At 36.5% G+C, this 20,323-nt stretch overlaps 1 pseudogene; it reads left to right on the top strand.

Annotated features, from left to right (window-relative positions):
• The window catches only part of LOC107809514 (uncharacterized), a 31,686-nt pseudogene that overhangs the window by 8,448 nt on the left and 2,915 nt on the right, over nucleotides 1-20,323 (top strand).

The following is a 20,323-nucleotide window of genomic DNA, read 5'->3' as shown; positions in this document are numbered from 1 at the left end:
AAGGACGAAGCACATTGATGTTCAGTATCATTTCGTACGAGAAATCATAGAAGAAGGTGGAGTCACGGTGAAGAAAATTCATACTACGGAGAACCCTGCTGATATGCTGATAAAAGTGGTGACTGCGGTCAAGTTTCAACATTGTTTGGATTTGATCAACATTGTTGAACACTAAAGATTGAAGATGAAGACACAACCAAAATTTATTATTGAGAGAAAATTAAAGATGTGGAATTTTGCCAAGGTGGAGATTTGTTGAAATTGTCAAAAGTCCCACATCGGTGGATGACAATTTTGAATGGGAATTTCACCCTATAAAAGGAGGCCTAATGTTTAGGATTTATACACACCTCTCATTTGCCTTTTTTTCTTCTTAAGGCATTTGTATCTTCTCTCTTTAGTATTATTTCACTTATAATTTTAGAGTGGAATAAAATATTGATTGTGTCCGAGGAAGTAGGTAAAATTGGCCGAACCTCGTAAATTCTGGTGTTCTTTTATTGTTGTCTTATTGTCTTGTTTATTATTTAGTGGTTGTCATAATTTTTGGTATAGTAGTTATGACTCATTCACACTATATACATTAGGCTTCCGCAACAGTTTTTTCCTCATAAATGTTTTGATCATCTACCTCTTCATCTCCCTATGCTTGCCAGTGAGTGTGCATTCTGTAGTGACTTGGAATCGCATCTTCATTTGGCTTCTTCAAATGTTGCCTTTGTCTGTTTTGAGATTAGTTTACTTTTGCATGGTCAAATTGAATATTAATCTCAGTATCCTTGCTAAAGGTATCTCTATCAATAATATGAGTGCAGGATCTGGTTGCTGTTATGATTTGTGCGGATTGTTGAAAACAGCTCAATATGGCTAGTAACTTCTAGAACCATGTTACTGGTGTAGTTTATTAACATCATGAATATGTGATACACAACCCTAAAGCATTACTCCTAAGATCATGTAATTGCTCAGTTGAAGTTTGGTGTACTGCGCAGAAAGAAGATAATATTTTAGGTTTGTACAATTACAACAAACAACTCCAGCTACTTAAGTGAAACTACAGAGATGCATGTCATTTTGGATTTGTTCTCAAAAGATTAAACAAACAGTATTAGAAGCTACATAAGTGAGACTGGAAGCTAATTCAACTTCGCTTCTGATCTTTCTTGCTATTCTACATGTAATCTTTCAGATGATGAGAGCCAGGAGAATGACTCCTCTGAGGATATGGAGTGTAAATTGCCATTGCTGTTGGCAATTGTCAGGAGGCCCAATGTTGGAAAGTCAACCTTGTTGAACACAATCTTGCAAGAAGATCGTGCTTTGGTTGGCCCTGAGGCTGGTTTGACTAGAGATTCCATTCGTGCTGAATTTGAGTACCAAGGAAGAACAATTTATTTGGTAAGTATCTATAACTCTGACGTATCACTAGTCAATTCAAGTTTGGCTAACATTTTTCTTTTGAAGAGTAATCTCATAGATGTAAAAGCCATTAGCATTGTAATATGGCCAAATTTTCATGACATTTGCCATGACATAATATCCATTATAACAAATTTGTGGTTCATGACATTTGCCATGACATAATATCCATTATAACAAATTTGTGGATCATGACATTTGCCATGACATAATATCCATTATTAGGCCAAGGATTTCTTGCTATAAATAGAGGAGTTTCTCCTCATTTGTAAACACACCAATTCAAGAGCTTTTCACTCTTGTCTTTCTTTCTCCTCCTTTATTTCATTATAGAGTATTTTGTAAGAGAGTGAGTGTTGGGAAACACTTGTGTGAACCTTTTCTTTGGAGTGATCTTGTGAGGTTATTCTCTTGGGGTATTTGGGATTAATTAGAGTATTTACTCTAATTTTGTACTCTCTTTTGTACTCTTGTTGGTATAGTGAAATTGCTCCTCTCCGCTTGTGGACGTAGGTCACCTTGACCGAACCACGTTAAATTTGTGTCTTCTTTATATTCTTTAATTGTCGTTATTATCACCTTCCATTATTTTTTGTTATTGTCATTATACCGTTGTTTGGCTAAATTCCGCACTACCCGGGTTCCCGATCCTAACAAATTGGTATCAGAGCCAGATCTAACCGGCTAAAATGACTCTAACAAAGTCTTATGTTGAGAAATTTGACCGAAGTGCAGACTTTGGAATGTGGCAATTAAAGATGGAAGCTATCCTAATTCAGGATGGCTTAGATTTGGCACTGCAAGGAAAGGAGAAGATGCCGGATAAAATGACGGACGAGGAGTTTGTCGTCATAGACAAAAAGGCAAAAGCAGGTATTATTTTAAATCTTTCAAATGAGGTTTTGCGTGAAGTTGCAACAGAAAGCTCAGCCAAAGGCATGTGGAAAAAGTTTAAAACCCTATATATGAAAAGAACAGTAGAAAACAGACTTTACCTAAAGCAAAAACTCTACACTTTTCGTATGGCTGAAGGTACCTCTATACTTACTCATCTTGATACTTTTGATTCTCTTCTTATGGATTTAAGTAACATAGATGCTGAAATCAAAGATGAGGATCAAGCTGTGTTATTGCTTGTTTCCTTACCCCAATCGTTTAAACATATAAGAGATACTATGCTTTATGGAAAGGATAATATCTCTTATAAAGATATCAAATCTATTTTGAAATCAAAAGAACAAATAGATAGAGATATTACTGGGGAAACTAGTGGGAACCAAGGGGAAGACTTATTCATAAGAGGTAGATCCAATAAGAAAGATTCAAGTAGTGAGAAACCTAAATCAAGGTCAAAATCCAGATACAGAAATGTCATGTGCAAATATTGTCATAAGAAAGGTGACATTATTTCTGAATGCTTTAAATTGAAAAATAAAGAAAAGCATACAGAAAAGAAAAATGAGCACAAAAATATTGACACTGCCGAAGCAAGTGTAGCTGCTGATGAGACTGAGGGAACTATTTTTTTAGCAACTAATAATAGTTTCAAATCTAACAATGAGTGGATTTTAGATTCGGGTTGTTCTTATCATATGTGTCCCAGTCAGAATTTATTTACCACATATGAATCTATTGGAGGTGGAGTTGTCTTGATGGGCAACAATGCTGCCTGCAAAATTATTGGAAAAGGTACAATCCGAATCAAAATGCATGATGGTGTGGTGAGAACTCTCACCGATGTTAGACATATTCCTGACTTGAAGAAAAATCTCATCTCTTTGGGCACTCTAGAATCTCTTGGGTGCAAGTACACAGGTGAAGGTGGAGTTCTGAAAATTTCTCATGGTGCTCTTGTGATCATGAAAGCACGCAGATCTGGTACGTTGTATACTCTTTAGGGATCTACTGTTACAGGTGCTGCTGCAGTTTCAATATCAGATAAATCAGATTCTGACATCACCAAATTGTGGCATATGCGATTGGGGCATATGAGTGAAAAAGGTCTTTCCATCCTTAGTAAAAGAGGTCTCTTATGTGGCCAAAGTACCGAAAATATGGAGTTCTATGAACATTGTGTGTTCGGAAAGCAGAAAAAAGTCAGCTTCAAATCTCCAGCGATTCATAGAACAAAAGGTACTTTGGATTACATTCATTCAGATCTTTGGGGTCCTTCACGTACCCCATCAAAAGATGGTGCCAGGTATATGTTAACTTTCATTGATGATTATTCAAGGAAAGTTTGGGTTTATTTCCTGAAAAATAAAAGTGATGTTTTCTTAAATTTCAAACAATGGAAAGTTTTGATTGAGAAGCAAACAGGAAAACAGGTTAAGCGGCTTAGAACTGATAATGGCTTGGAATTTTGTAATGATGAATTCAACGAATTTTGCAAGAATGAAGGAATTTCTCGACATCGTACTGTGAGAATGACACCTCAGCAAAATCGTGTGGCAGAAAGGATGAATAGAACTCTTTTGGAAAGGGATCGTTAAATGATTTCAAATGCTGGGTTGACAAACGCCTTTTGGGCAGAAGCTATCTCTACAGCTTGTTATATTGTCAACCAAGCTCCTTCTGCACCTTTGAACTTTAAGACTCCAGAGGAAATGTGGTCAGGTACTCCTGCTAATTATTCTGATTTAAAGATATTTGGTTGCCCTGCATACATGCATGTAAATGATAAAAAATTAGAGTCAAGGGCTAAAAAGTGCATTTTCCTTGGGTATGCATCTGGGGTGAAAGGATACCGACTATGGTATCCTGATCCCACGGCACCAAAATTTATAATTAGCAGAGATGTAACCTTTGATGAATCCTCTATGTTACATTCTAGAAAAGAGTCTTCTAGTTCTTGTAATACAGATAAAGGAAAGAGTACACAGAACTAGATGGAGATTGAGATTGACATTCCTTCTGAGCCAAGCTCATCAACTTTGGAGCAAAATACAGTTGAAACTCCTGAAATTGAGACAGAAGCTGAAATTCCTGAAGTTGAGACTCCTGAAGTTGAACCAGAAGAAGAGGAGTATTCTATAGCCAAACATAGACCAAGAAGAGAAGGTAAACAACCATTAAGGTTTGGAGATTATGTTGCATTTGCTTTTTCAGTTGCACAGGAAACTGAAGAGATTGGAGAACCATCAAAATATTCAGAAGCAGTTTCTGGTGCTGTCTCAGCCAAGTGGTTGATTGCAATGAATGAAGAAATTGAGTCTCTCCACAAGAATGGTACTTGGTCTCTTGTGAAGCTGCCATCAGGAAAAAGAATTGTTGGTTGCAAATGGGTCTTCAAGAAAAAGGATGGCATTCCAGGGGTTGAAGATGCGAGGTATAAGGCACGATTAGTTGCAAAGGGCTATAGTCAGGTACAAGGAGTTGATTTTAATGATATTTTCTCACTTGTTGTTAAACATAGCTCTATTCGTGTCTTGCTTGCCTTCGTTGCCATGTATGATTTGGAATTAGAACAACTTGATGTTAAGACAACGTTCTTACATGGCGAACTTGCGGAACAAATATACATGCATCAACCCGAAAGATTTGAAATTGAAGGAAAAAAAGATCATGTTTGCTTGTTGAAGAAATCCTTGTACGGATTAAAGCAGTCTCCAAGGCAATGGTATAAAAGGTTTGATTCCTTTATGTTGGGTCATGGTTATTCGAGGAGCATGTATGATAGTTGTGTTTACTTTCGGAAGTTAAATGATGGTTCATTTGTGTACCTATTATTATATGTTGATGACATGCTCATTGCTGCTAAGGATTTAACAGAAATTCACAATTTGAAAAGTCAGCTGAAAAGTGAATTTGAGATGAAAGATTTGGGAGCAGCTAAGAAAATCCTTGGCATGGAGATCAAAAGAGATTGAAAAGTCAACAGGCTATTTCTGACCCAGAAGAAGTACTTGGAGAAAGTCTTGGAGAGGTTTGGCATGAAAGATGCTAAACCAGTTAGTGATAACGACAAGGTCGGGAATCCAAACTAGAGTAAGAATTTGAAAAGTAAATGCGGAAGCAATAACAATAAGGAATTGAACAACTAGCACTTAAGGGCAGAAAATAAAGTATATGGGAAAATTCAAGGAAAGAATTCCAAGAACGCAAGTTCTATAGCCTTGACAAGATCAAAGCAACAACGTTTTGATTTATTGAAGAAATCAAACGCCTTTACTTAAAAGCAAATCAAAACAATAGATTCGGATCATGACCGCTTTACGAGTAACTTGAGACAACAATTAATAACTAGTATTAATCGCCTTCTAAGAATACCACAAAGGAATCAAAGATATCACAATAGAGAAGTAATCTTACTACCTTGAACTATGAACTAGTAAAGGTTGAAAGATAAATCTCAAAGCACAAGTAACAAAGGTTCAAAAGAACTCTCAAAGTATGATATACTTAATCAATAAGGAAGTGTCTCAATGAATGAGAAGAACTCCTTATTTATAGGAGTACTAAAGCACAAAAAGTCCTTAAAATTTGGTAGGGTGGTTGCTAAGACATAAAAAGTCATTAAAATTAGGTAGGGTGATTGCTAAGGAGTAAGAAAAGTCATTACAATTAGGTGGGGGCGGCCAAATTCCTTTGGGGCAGACTTGGACCTTAAAACTAGTTTGGGCCATTGATTTGGACTCCAATTGGGCTCCCTTTGAAACACCCCCTTTTGGACCTCTTTTAAGCTCATTTTAAGCCCCTTTGGTGGACTTCAAGGGCTGATTTGGTGGCCCAATCTTCCTCCTCTTGGACTTCAATTTGGATCACCAAATAATTGTAAAACTTGGATAATTCATCTACTTTGGGATTGAGCTCTTCCTCTACAATTAAAAGCTTCTTTATTTGCCATTGAAGTCCAGCAACCTTAGAGTGCAACTCTTTAGCTTGAGATCTTGTAAATGGCCTTGGAGCTTCCAAAACTCTATCCTTGTCCTTGATGCTATCATTCCCCTCTTCTTGAAAAGAATTCATCCCCGAATTCGATCCTACATCAAACAAAGACAAGTCAGCAACATTGAATGTAGCACTTACTTGGAACTCACCAGGTAGGTCTAACTTGTAAGCATTGTCTCCAATCCTTTCAAGGACTTGAAATGGGCCATCTCCTCTAGGGTGCAACTTTGACTTCCTTTTGGAGGAAAATCTCTCCTTTCTAAAGTGAACCCAAACTAAATCTCCAGGTTTAAAAATTACTTGTTTTCGACCCTTATTCTTTCTCAAGGCAGTTTGCTCATTTTTCTTCTCAATTGCAAGCCTTGTTTGTTCATGAATTTTTTTCATCATCTCAGCCTTTGTCCTACCATCAAGATTAACAATATCATTAGTAGGTAATGGTAATAAATCAAGGGGAGTGAAGGGATTAAAACCATAAACAACCTCAAAAGGAGACATACCTGTAGAAGAATGGATTGTTCTATTGTAAGCAAATTCAATCATAGGTAAGTGAGCCTCCCAAGAAGTTAATTTACCTTTCAAAATAGCCCTCAACATGTTTTCTAAGGTTTTATTAACTACTTCAGTTTGTCCATCAGTTTGTGGGTGACAAGAAGTAGAAAACAACAATTTAGTGCCTAACTTCCCCCAAAATACACGCCAAAAGTGGCTCAAAAACTTAGCATCCCTATCACTAACAATAGTTCTAGGTATACCATGCAATTTGACAACTTCTTTTATAAAAAGATCAGCAACATGTGAAGCATCATTAGTCTTTAAACAAGGAATAAAATGAGCCATTTTGGAGAACCTATCTACCACAACATATATACTATCCTTACCATACCTTGTTCTAGGCAAACCTAACACAAAATACATAGAAATATCAATCCAAGGTGAAGTAGGAACAGGTAGTGGCGTGTAAAGACCATGTGGTAACACTTTAGATTTAGCTTGTTTACATTCCAAACACTGTGCACACATTCTTTCAACATCTTTTCTCATTCCAGGCCAAAAGAAATTTTCAGCAAGTATGTCTAGCGTCTTTGGGACTCCAAAGTGACCCATAAGCCCTCCACAATGTGCTTCCCTTACAAATACTTCACGTAAAGAGCAATTAGGGATACATAACTTATTTTTCTTAAAGAGAAACCTATCTTGTAGGTTAAACCTCTCAAAAGGACCCAACTTACAATCTGCAAAAATCTTGCCAAAATCAACATCATTAGCATAAAGTCCCTTGATTTGATCAAAACCCATCAATTTAGAAGTCAGGGTAGAAACTAAGACATACCTTCTTGAAAGTGCATCCGCAACAACATTCTCTTTCCCTTGTTTGTAAGAAATTACATAAGGAAAAGTTTCAATGAATTCAACCCACTTAGCATGCCTTCTACTAAGCTTACCTTGACTCTTCAAGTATTTCAAGGATTCATGGTCAGTTTTAATGACAAACTCTCTTGGCCACAAGTAATGTTGCCATGCTTTAATTTTTTCTTCATCGACCTCAACTCCTTTAGAACTAACCACAAAACCCAAGAAAATCACACGATCCACACAAAAAGTACACTTTTTAAGATTAGCAAATAAGAGTTGCTTTCTAAGAACTTCAAAAACTTGTTTTAGGTGTTCTACATGCTCTTCTAAAGTGTTAGAAAAGATCAAGATATCATCGAAGTACACCACAACAAATTTTCCATGAAAATCCTTAAAGATATGATTCATTAATCCCATGAAAGTACTAGGTGCATTAGTCAAGCCAAAAGGCATAACTAACCACTCATAAAGCCCATATTTGGTCTTAAAAGCAGTTTTTCATTCATCTCCAGGATTCATTCGAATCTGATGGTAACCACTTTTTAGATCAATTTTAGAAAAGATTTTGGATCCCTGTAATTGATCCAACATATCATCAAGACGAGGAATAGGATGGCGATACTTTACCGTTATCTTGTTGATTGCTCTACAATCCACGCACATCCTCCAAGTTCCATCCTTTTTGGGTACCAATAGGACGGGAACTGAGCAAGGGCTCATGATCTCTCTCACAAAGCCTTTCTCAAGCAGCTCCTCAACTTGCCTTTGAAGCTCTTTTGTCTCTTCTGGATTACTCCTATAAGCAGGCCTATTTGGGATTTGTGATCCAGGCACGAAATCAATTTGATGCTCAATGCCACGTAAAGGTGGCAATCCATTAGGAATATCTTCAGGAAAGACATCTTCAAAATCCTGCAAAAGAGAAGAAATACTACTTGGCAAAGAAGAAGTTAGTAACTCAGAATTAATCAAAACTTCTTTGTAAGTAAGTAGTATTATGGGCAACCCCTCTTTTCTTGCATTTAAACACTCTTTGGCTTTTATATAAAAACTCTCTTTTTTTATTTCCTTAGCCTCTTTCCTCTCACCAAGACTTTCTATTTTTTCATTCAAGCTTCTTTTTATCTCTTCTCTCAAATTGTTGCCCTCTCTCTCTTTCTCTCGGCCATCTCTCTTTTTTTCCAACTCTTGGCCTCCTTTCTTTTCTTTTTCCTCAAGCTCACTTTTAATCCCTCCCCTTGGTTTTCCCATTGTTTCCCTTAATCTCTTTTGATCTTCAAACACTTGAGAAGGAGATAAAGGTGCAAGAGTAAATTTCCTGCCATTTAGCTCAAGAGAATATCTATTTTTCCTTCCATCATGAAAAATATTCCTATCATACTGCCAAGGACGACCCAGTAAGATATGACAAGCTTGCATAGGGACTATGTCACAAAGAATATCATCCTCATATCTACCAACATTAAATGAAATCATGCATTATTTGTTTACTTTTAGTTCACCACTATCATTTAACCATTGGAGTCTATAGGGAGTAGGGTGTTTCATGCATGCAAGTCCCAATTTTTCCACAAAGTATGAACTCACCACATTAGCATAACTACCACTATCAATGATCATAGAACAAGTTTTTTCCTTTATCCCACACCTAGTATGGAATATATTCTCCCTTTGTTCTTCACTATTGCTTCCTAAATTGATAGTCATAATCCTCCTAACTACCCCAATCATGCCATCATTAGGTAGTTCTATATCATCATCATTACTCACATCTCCCTCTTCTTCTCCCTCACTTTTTTCACTCTCATATCCTCCATCTTCTCTAAGAATGATGTTTCTTCTACTTGGACATTCATGCATCATATGTCCCCTTCCTTTACATTTATGACACTGAATAGAACTGGAAGGTGTAAAAATTTTAGGGTTAAAGGTTTTACCTCCTTCTTTGTTCTCAAATTTACCTTTATCCTTGTCTTCTTGAGGTCTAGAAGAACTCTTCATCTCTTGATTCGACTATGGCTTCTTGGAGATGGTGTTTGACCGACCTTTCCGTGAGCTAGCTTGCTTTCTTTTATTTTGATTTTCTACCTTTACAGACAAATCAACTAACTCATCTATTGTTACATATTATTGTAATTCTACTACATCAGCTATTTCCTTATTTAAACCATTTAAAAACCTAGCCATTGTAGCCTCCTCTTCCTCCATACAATTAGCTTGGATCATAGCCATATCCATAGCCTTAAAGTACTCATCCACAGACATAGACCCTTGCTTCAATGTTTGAAGGCGTTGTTGTAGCTCTCTTTGAAAGTGTGATGGTATGAATCTCTTTCTCATCACCCTCTTCATCTCAGCCCAAGTAGCAATTGGTGTTTGTCCTTCTTGTAATCTGTCCCTAGTAAGCTTTTTCCACCAAATAGCAGCATAGTCAGAAAACTCAACAATAGCAAGTTTAACCTTCTTACCCTCAGAGTAGTTGTGGCAGTCAAATACGGCTTCAACCTTTCTCTCCCAATCAAGGTACAAGTCTGGATCCCTTGTTCCCTTGAAAGATGGCATCTTCATCTTTATACTGTTTATATTATCATCTTCTACTCTACCTCTTTGTCCCCTCCTATCTCTTCCCACCCTATCAAAATCAATATCATTAAAATCGTCTATAGGGTTTTCTTGATTTACAATGGGAGCAAGGGATACATTTCTCCTAACTTGGGGCCTAACATTATTTTCCCTTCTAAGTTCAGCTATTGTATCATTTTGCTCAGCAATTGTGTCCCTCATCTCTTGGAGTTGCAAATTCCACCTTTCGAATTGTTGATGCATAGCTTGCAAGGTAAAATCATTTCTTGCTTTGATTTCGGCTTCTTGAAGAACCCTTCGTTCATCATCACTACCTGTATGTGACATCTTAAATAATTAAACTGTATCAGACAAATTGAATTTTTTTCTCAATTGTTCTCACACACACTTTGCCTTTTTTTTTTCCTCTCTCGAAATAACCTTTGAACAAAATACTTTGTAGATTTATAGTTAAACCCAACTCGTATAAAGTTCTTAGTAGTAAAATATAGATTTTTGGGGAACAAATGAAAGAAGAACCAAATCCTAGAACTATTAGGCTCGGTTGAAACAAGACACGAACAAAGAGGAAATGATTATATATTTAGATTAGAAAGAGTAAGAAAAATTAAATTTTTGTCTTATCTTTGAAATCTGGGATCCCCTCTTCTTGTTTTCTTTGATAGTTTTTGGAAACAAATTAGATACAAAAGAAAGTTCCTGGAGAGCAAGTAATTTTTTTTAAAAAAATTGATTTTTTCGTTTTTTTTTAACTTGTTTTTTTTTTTTTTTGCTCTTAGTATTCAAGAAATCCCCAGAATTATCAAGAATGAAACCTTGATAGAACCGCTCTGATACCACTTGATAACGACAAGGTCGGGAATCCAAACTAGAATAAGAATTTAAAAAGTAAATGCGGAAGCAATAACAATAAGGAATTGAACAACTAGCACTTAAGGGCAGAAAATAAAGTATATGGGAAAATTCAAGGAAAGAATTCCAAGAACGCAAGTTCTATAGCCTTGACAAGATCAAAGCAACAACGTTTTGATTTATTGAAGAAATCAAACGCCTTTACTTAAAAGCAAATCAAAACAATAGATTCGGATCATGACCGCTTTACGAGTAACTTGAGACAACAATTAATAACTAGTATTAATCGCCTTCTAAGAATACCACAAAGGAATCAAAGATATCACAATAGAGAAGTAATCTTACTACCTTGAACTATGAACTAGTAAAGGTTGAAAGATAAATCTCAAAGCACAAGTAACAAAGGTTCAAAAGAACTCTCAAAGTATGATATACTTAATCAATAAGGAAGTGTCTCAATGAATGAGAAGAACTCCTTATTTATAGGAGTACTAAAGCACAAAAAGTCCTTAAAATTTGGTAGGGTGGTTGCTAAGACATAAAAAGTCATTAAAATTAGGTAGGGTGATTGCTAAGGAGTAAGAAAAGTCATTACAATTAGGTGGGGGCGGCCAAATTCCTTTGGGGCAGACTTGGACCTTAAAACTAGTTTGGGCCATTGATTTGGACTCCAATTGGGCTCCCTTTGAAACACCCCCTTTTGGACCTCTTTTAAGCTCATTTTAAGCCCCTTTGGTGGACTTCAAGGGCTGATTTGGTGGCCCAATCTTCCTCCTCTTGGACTTCAATTTGGATCACCAAATAATTGTAAAACTTGGATAATTCATCTACTTTGGGATTGAGCTCTTCCTCTACAATTAAAAGCTTCTTTATTTGCCATTGAAGTCCAGCAACCTTAGAGTGCAACTCTTTAGCTTGAGATCTTGTAAATGGCCTTGGAGCTTCCAAAACTCTATCCTTGTCCTTGATGCTATCAGTTAGTACCCCTCTTGCTGCTCATTTTAAGTTATCAGCTGCTCAGTTCCCGCAGTCAGAGGAAGAAGAGAGGTACATGGCACAGGTTCCTTATTCCAGTGCAGTCGGCAGTATTATGTATGCAATGGTTTGTACACGTCCATATATTTCACAAGTAGTGAGCGTGGTAAGCCGGTATATGGCTTGCCCTGGTAAAGCACATTGGCATGCTGTGAAATGGATTCTCAGATACTTGCGAGGTATTTCAAACACATGTTTGGAGTTTGGGAGAAATACTAATACTTTGGATGGTTTTGTAGACTCAGATTATGCAGGTGATCTTGACAAAAGAAGATCACTGACAGGCTATGTATTTTGCATTGGGGGTTGCGCTATTAGTTGGAAAGCTACATTACAACATGTAGTAGCTTTATCTACTACCGAAGCAGAATATATGGCAGTGACTGAGGCGATCAAAGAAGCTTTATGGTTGAAGGGTCTATTTGCGGAACTCAGTTTACACCAAGGTGGTATTATCATTTTCTGTGATAGTCAAAGTGCCATTCACTTGACTAAAGATCAAATGTATCATGAGAGGACGAAGCACATTGATATAAAGTATCATTTCATCCGAGAAACCATTGTTGAAAGAAAAGTCTCTGTTCAGAAGATCAACACTAGAGACAATCCTGCTGACATGTTCACAAAAACTCTTCCAGTATCCAAGTTCAAGCTTTGCCTGAACTTGATTGGCATTTATGAAGAATGATTTTGCCCATTGGGGTTTTTGCGGAGAAGGTGGAGCAAATTTACTATAAGCCGAAATTAGGCCAAGGTGGAGATTTGTAATATGGCCAAATTTTCATGACATTTGCCAAGCTTAATGTGAAGTGCATTGATGCCAAGCTCCTTGCATCTCTGAGAAACATCTTGTGCAGCAAGCATAGATGCATATGGGGAAGTTTCATCCCTATCGGCTTTGACTTTCATACCACCAGTAATACGAACCATTGTTTCGAGAAATAAATCACATGAATAACAGTGTCATTGAATGACGCAAAACAGTGTTGTCAAAGGCTTATTTAAGGCGCGCTAAAGCTTAGAAAAGCTCAGGAAGGGTGCTTCGCTTAGCTTAACTTAATCTTTACTTCAGTGTAGGCAAGGCACTAAGACAGATGCCTCATTGCCCATGAGTTCTACCTTGAATAGAGGCTCCTTGATTTATGTATTAGCATGATCGGTTGTGATGTTGAGAGGGTATAATTATCTCAGGTTGACACAGTAGGTTGGCTGGAAAGGACAAAACAAGACAAGGGCCCAGCATATTTGAGTATTATGCAATCAAGGAAGCACCTTATGAGAGCACATATAATTGCTTTGGTCCTCGATGCAGAAGAGGTTTGCTAATTGTGACTATCAATCTTTTTGGTTTTAGATTCATGAATTTGGCCCACATATTGTATTTGCTGTGTGATAAACGATTAAATTGCAATTTTAATAAACTGGCTTAGATACACTCAAGGGTGTGCCATATTAATCAGTGAATTGGGTGAAAACCATGGAGGCCAGATTTCAAATCCAATAGAGACAAAAATGCTAGGTGATTTTTTTCTTCCCATATGCCTAAACCTTTGTGCACAAAGTTACGGTACCTATGCTAATGTGAGATAGCATGTACCCAGTAGAATAGTCAATGTGAGCACAAGCTGGCCAGAGACAACCATTATAAAATGTGAAAAACATTACAGTGCTTTAGTTGTTACTAGAATTTCTATGAACCGTAATGTTCTTTTCTGTCTTCTTTCTAAGAACTGGACAACATTTTAACTTTTGTATCTCTTACTTGAATAAGAATGACCGAAAGGGATAGTGGAGAGCTGTTGGATCTGGTTTAAATAGTGTATGAAGGAATGACTAGCATCAACGTTTCATATATCTAACATCCGCTTGGGGGAAACAACCTAGAACATTGGCTGAAAAGTGTAACCAACACCTGTAATATAGGAGATGTATCAAATGTGATGCAACATATAGTTCTATGCTTGCTAATGGACTGACAATACAACGGGATTTGTGTAGTTGCTGCACTACCTAAGTCATGAATAATCTCCAAAAGTTTTCCTTGTTTTCTCCCCTCCTTTAAAGCTCTTGTGGTATGAGTAATTTCTATTTCTGTGTTTTACACATCTTTATTTCTAATTGTCATACAATTGTTCTATATTTTTTCCTTTATAATGATTAGATTGCAAAAGTTAGGCGGAGCATGAAGCATGTTGAAGTAGTTGTAGCGAGGCGAGCAGTAGAGTAAGGCTGTGGTCTGGTGGTGATTGTAAATAAGATGGATCTTCTAAGAGGGGAAGAAAATTCCAAATTGTACAAGCGCGTAATTGAAGTTGTACCTGCAGGAATTCAGACAGTTATACCACAGGTTTGTCAGTGTGTAAAACTATAATCTCTTGCTGCAATTATCCTACTGTTTATTTGAATTTTTCTCATGCATATGCCTTGGGAGGAGCTTGTCCACCATTCCATAATATAAGTGAATTCGTGACATTTATGTCCATAATATTTTTTTTTAATTTTTTTTTTAGAAGGATATCACTTCTATGGTAAATCACTGAGTGCCTCAAGACATTTAGGAACGGGAGATTTCTTGTGATTGTATAAATAGACTATGTAAGGAAATATGTGTGGACAAGTAATCACGGGATTAATCTTTGGCAGTTCCTTCTCTTTCTTTCTTAAAAAGAAGTGATGCAGAATCAGAATTTGCTGTACTTAGTTGTGTATTACCACTTGATTGATGAGTATGCTATCCAAGGACAACTTCATTTTCTCCTTGAACAAAAATTTTATTAAAAGAACAAGTTTTATGCACTGGTAACAATATAGTTACTTTAGCTGATAATTGGGACATGATTTTGTATTGTATGTCTTATGTTTCCTTTTCCTATCTTTTGATGCATGTTATCAATATAAAAATAGGTAGATGACCTTCGGGAGAATTCTTTGTATAATTTCAGTTGTAGAACTTGATTCATCATTAAGGCAATTTATTTGCAGGTCACAGGAATACCCGTTGTATTTGTTTCAGCACTAGAAGGCAAGAGTCGGATAGCTGTCATGCATCAGGTTGTTGAAACATATGAAAAATGGTGTTTGAGATTGCCAACAGCTTGTCTTAGCTATTGGCTACGTAAGGCATACACTACAACAAAAAAGGTCTTTTGCGGCAATCTATTAGCGGCAATAAAACAAAGGCCACTAAATGATTTCATAAACTCAAATGTTAGCGGCAGATGAGCATTGGCCGGTATTAAGTACCCTTTTACTGGCAATAAAAGGAAATAGCCACTGAAACTCACTAATTTAAAGAAATTTTTACTACTAATTATTTTATTTTTTCCCTCCAAATAACTTTTCGCTAAAAAACTTATTCCCTCCATTCTGTAGATCTAAGTTCCTAAAACTTTAGAAATTATTTTTAAAATAGCAAACACTTCTCATCACCACCACCCTATCACCGATGCTTTGTGTCTTCTCTGTCTTACCGTCGGTGGCAACCAATCCCAGGTAACACAAATGATATATCTCTCTCCTATATATATATATATATATATATATATATATGAAATCTTGCAGAGTTTGGATGGGAAAGCGATCTGGGTAAATCACGCTAATGAGTTTATGTTGTATTATTTGATTTAACAAACCTATATGGTAACAAAATTCCAATAATACAAAATGCTCATAGTATTTCTTCTTCCCATTATGATACCTACTGGGCCATTATTGGGAGCCATAAGAATGGAATGGAGGGTCGTTTTTGATGAAGCATTTCTTAGCCTACTTATAGAAATTTTAAGACTATAACAGAATACATTTTAATATTTTGTACAATTGTGACAGAAGAAATACATACACAATTCAAGCTAATTAAGAAATGTAATAAGAGAAAGGATACTCATCATTTATCGCATTTGGGAAGTAGTTCTATTAACTTAGTATGTTATCTAAGTAGGTATCTGTGAAATATATAGACAACAATCGACAGTTAAAATAAGAACATTACATCTTTACAAAATTCTTATGAGTTGCAGACTTTGATTTAAGTATTTTGGATTGCTTATTAAATCTTGACTTCTACTTCCCTCCACATTTTACTGAACTTAACTTTGAGGCAACACAGAAACCTCTGCTTTGCGTAGACATTCTTGGCTTCTTTAATTTATAAATTTTATTGTATGGTTGAAGCAATAAATCTGTGTATAGGCCCCTTTTAGTTTTCTTTATCTTCTCGAATGTAGATGCAGTTAATTATTTGAATTTGTCTACCACTTTATACTGATAGTAATCTTGCCTAAAATAAATTGAGCAGCTTTTTTCGATTATCCATACTGAAATTTAGTTGCTTAATCACTAGGATGGCGAAAAAGAGGAATATATTAGAAAATTTTTATGTCAATAGGTGAGCATTGGAGTTCTAATTTTAACTTTCCTTTTTGTTTCTTACTGTCTATTTAAACAATGGTCTATTCTGCTAATTTACCAACTATAGAGAAGTATTTCTCTTCTTAACTTTTGAGAATATATAAGCATGCCAAAAAATATATTTCTTTTTGAGAGTTTGGCAGTTGATAATCAAAATTGAAAGAACAAAGGAAGAGGTAAAAGATATGCTATTATGAACATGTAAATGTCACATAATTATTTTCTTGACTGTTGAATAATTTCACATATGGTTGTATGCTTGATATTCATTTTATTTTATCATTTCAGGTCATATATTTTGATATGCTGGAATTTGGCATATGGCAACCTTCATTGTGATCAAGGGCAGGCGAATGTCGTGCGGCTTATTTTTAGTTTATAGCCATTTGATAACACAAGTTATCAAAAGCTGACACAAGTAATTAGATTCAAATAGTTTAGCTTCTTTATCATATTGTCAACATTTTGAACTTGTGAATTAGTAATTATTTTTGTTTGATATGGATTTAATGAAGTGCATTATGCATTTTGAAATGGATTATTATTATTTACTTTTAATTGCAATAAGAAAAGTTGTTAAAATGTCTTCATATATGGTAGTAAAATAATTTTACACTGGCCATAACAAAAGTCCTTAATTATGTAAAAGAAGATGAATGCATGGATAGTTTAGTGACAATCACAATTGTCGCTAGATGGTGTTTCTTGTACCAGAAATTGAATTTGTCTTTAGGGACAATAATAAATGCCGCAAAATGTGTTATATATGTAATTTTTTAGGTGCTTTAGTGGCAATTGTAATTGCCAGTAAATAATTGCCGCTAAAGCTTGTTCACATTTACCGGCCATAATAGGGGCCTTTACCAGCAGTCGATCTAATGGCCGCTGAAGCCTTTGCCGATGCCAGCAACAACGACCAATAATCAATTGCCAGTAAAGGTTTTTGCGGCCATTGGTATTATCGCTAATAAGTATTTTTATTGCCGCTAGAGGTCATTTTTGTTGTAGTGATACATTTTCCCTAAATGTGCCACATCATGCCAAGTTATATTTGTTTGGGTAAATAAATATTGATTGACAATGTGTGGCAGGTCATGAGCAGACATTCTTGGAAAGACCAGGCGGCTCAACCCAAGATCAAGTATTTCACTTAGGTGAAAGCTAGACCACCAACTTTTATTGCATTTATGAGCGGAAAAACTCAGCTCTCTGTAAGAATATTAAAAAAGCAAAGACAGTGATGGAAAGAAGTTTCTGCTTTTTCATTCCATACCTTTACATGTATTTACACAGTATATAAAAGAATATAAAAACGGTTACTTTATTCAATAAATGTACTATCCTTATTTGTGGGTCACGTGCTCACATTCACTAAAGTGAACAGTGGACAATGTGGACAAAATGGACAACTGCTTTGTATCAAAAGGAGATAAAGAGCTTTGGTCAATATGACCAAGCTTTACTTCGTGCAGACCAAAGCTCCAATTTCTCTTTCCTTGTCTCTTCTTCTTCATCTCTAACTTTCTCGGTCATGGTGTCTTGTATCAAACAACCAACTCCAACACCCCCATTCAAGTTGGAGGGGGGTGTAACCACACCCAACTTTCCAATAATGGAGTTGTGTGCTGGTCCTGCTAAGGGTTTAGTAAAAATGTCAGCCACCTGAGAACGTGAAGGAATGTAAGAAAGAGAGATGATTCCGGCCAAAAATTATTGCCGGACAAAGTGACAATCTAACTCCACATGCTTGGTACGCTTGTGAAAAACCGGGTTTTTCACGATGTGAATAGCGGCTTGACTGCCGGAGAAGAGATCTATTGGCAATGGAGGGGAAATCGAAAGATCAATAGACGCACTAACCAGGTAACCTTTGTTGTGACTCTCCGCATAGATCTATACTCTACTTCAGCAGAGGTTAATGACACTGAAGTTTGTTTCTTTGATTTCCAGGAGATGGAAGAACCCCCAAAGCTGATGAAGAACCCGCTAATGGACTTGCGAGATTGAGGACAAGATCCTTAATTGGAATCATAGAAAGCAAGAAGCTGATAATTAGGCTCTGAATTCAGAAAAAGCCCTAATCCTGGGTCCTTGGGGAGATATCTGAGGCAATGAAATGCAACATCTAAATGGGGTTGACGAGGCATTTGCATGAATTGGCTAAGATGTTGCACCGCAAAGGACAAGTCCAGCCTGGTGTGTGTTAGGAAATTCAACTTTCCTAACAACCGACGATAATAAGTGGGATCTTGGAGCAAAGTCCCTGCCTCTGCTCACAATTTCTGAGTAGGATTCAAGGGAGAAGAAACTGGGCACATGCTCATGCAATCAAATTCAGACAAGAGATCTAAGGTAAAGCGCCTTTGAGTCAAAATTATTCCATGTGCTTCCCTTATAATCTCAAATCCCAAAAAATAATGTGCATCCCCTAGGTTATTTATTTTAAATTCAGAGCGAAGGAAAGATTTGAGGTATGCCTGCTCAATAGAGTCATCCCTTGTGATTAGAATATCATCAACGTAAACTACGACGATGGTAATCCTTCCTGCTGATTGTTTAAAAAAATAAGGAATAATCATTTAAAGAATGTGAATATCCTTTAAAATTTATGGCTGTAGTGAGCCTTGCATACCACTGCCTTGAGGCTTGCTGCAGTCCATATAGTAATTTTTTCAAAAGATAGACATGATTGGGTGAAGGTGGTGTTGTCCCTACTGAAAATTTCATAAACACTTCTTCCTGCAAATCCCCATGCAGGAAGGCATTATTCACATCTAGTTGTGACACCTTCCATCCCTTTTTCACTGTAATAACAAGTAAGCACCTAATTGTTGTTATTTTTACAACTGGGAAAAATGTCTTAGTAAAGTCTATCCATTCTCTTTGAGTGTCTCCCCTAATAACCAAACGAGCTTTGAATCTTTCCAAATATCCATCAGACTTGTATTTCACTTTGTAGACCCATTTGCAAGGAAGAGCTTTCTTTCCACTAGGTAAAGGCACAACCTCCCAGGTTTTGTTAAGTTCTAGAGCTTCTAATTCTTTTTCCATTGCTTCCTGCCACCCTGGTGTAAAGTTTCCTATGAGTAAGAAGTAGGTTCAACAAGGTAGGAAGTGGAATTAAGTATAGACCGATTGATAGAAAAAAGAGATGTGAAGGGTAGAATCATGGGCTAGATTGGTGCAGTGAAGCAAGAGTTTGTGAGATCTGTGAGAAAGACTGAGTTGCACACATATTCCTAGAAATATGAGAGTGGATTATATGTTATAGTGGATTTCCTGACTTCAGGAAGGGATATAGGTAAGGGTGAATGAGGAAATGATCTAGGTTGGGAAATAAAACTTGTACCTGAGGTTGAAGGAAGGGTGCTAGAGTTGATTGGGTTTGAAAAAGTAGGCAGTGACGGTAAGGGTGAGCTAGGAATAGCGGGCTCATCCTTTTATGTGTTCTGATGATGAGTTTACACTATGTTCTAGGGGTGATGTAACAGGAAAAAATAAATCTGTAGGTGTAGTAGTAGAGGCAAAAGGGTACTGATTTTTATAGAAGTATTCATCTCTCGATACACTCACTCTTCTTATATCCAACTCTAGAACTTTATAATATTTCTGTCCCAAGGGATAACCTAAGAACACACAGGGCTTTGCCCTTGGGTCAAACTTACCTCTTCCGCTAGTCAAAGTAGATATAAAGCAAAGACAACCGAAATACTTCAATAGTTCATAAGCGGGTTTTTGTTTGAATAGAACAAAATAAGGTGTCCTTCCTTTAAGCACT

This window comes from Nicotiana tabacum, chromosome 17 (genome assembly GCF_000715075.1).
Source record: "Nicotiana tabacum cultivar K326 chromosome 17, ASM71507v2, whole genome shotgun sequence".
NCBI lineage: Eukaryota > Viridiplantae > Streptophyta > Magnoliopsida > Solanales > Solanaceae > Nicotiana > Nicotiana tabacum.
Note: the sequence above shows the minus strand (reverse complement) of the source record. Positions and strands in the feature narration are given on the sequence as shown.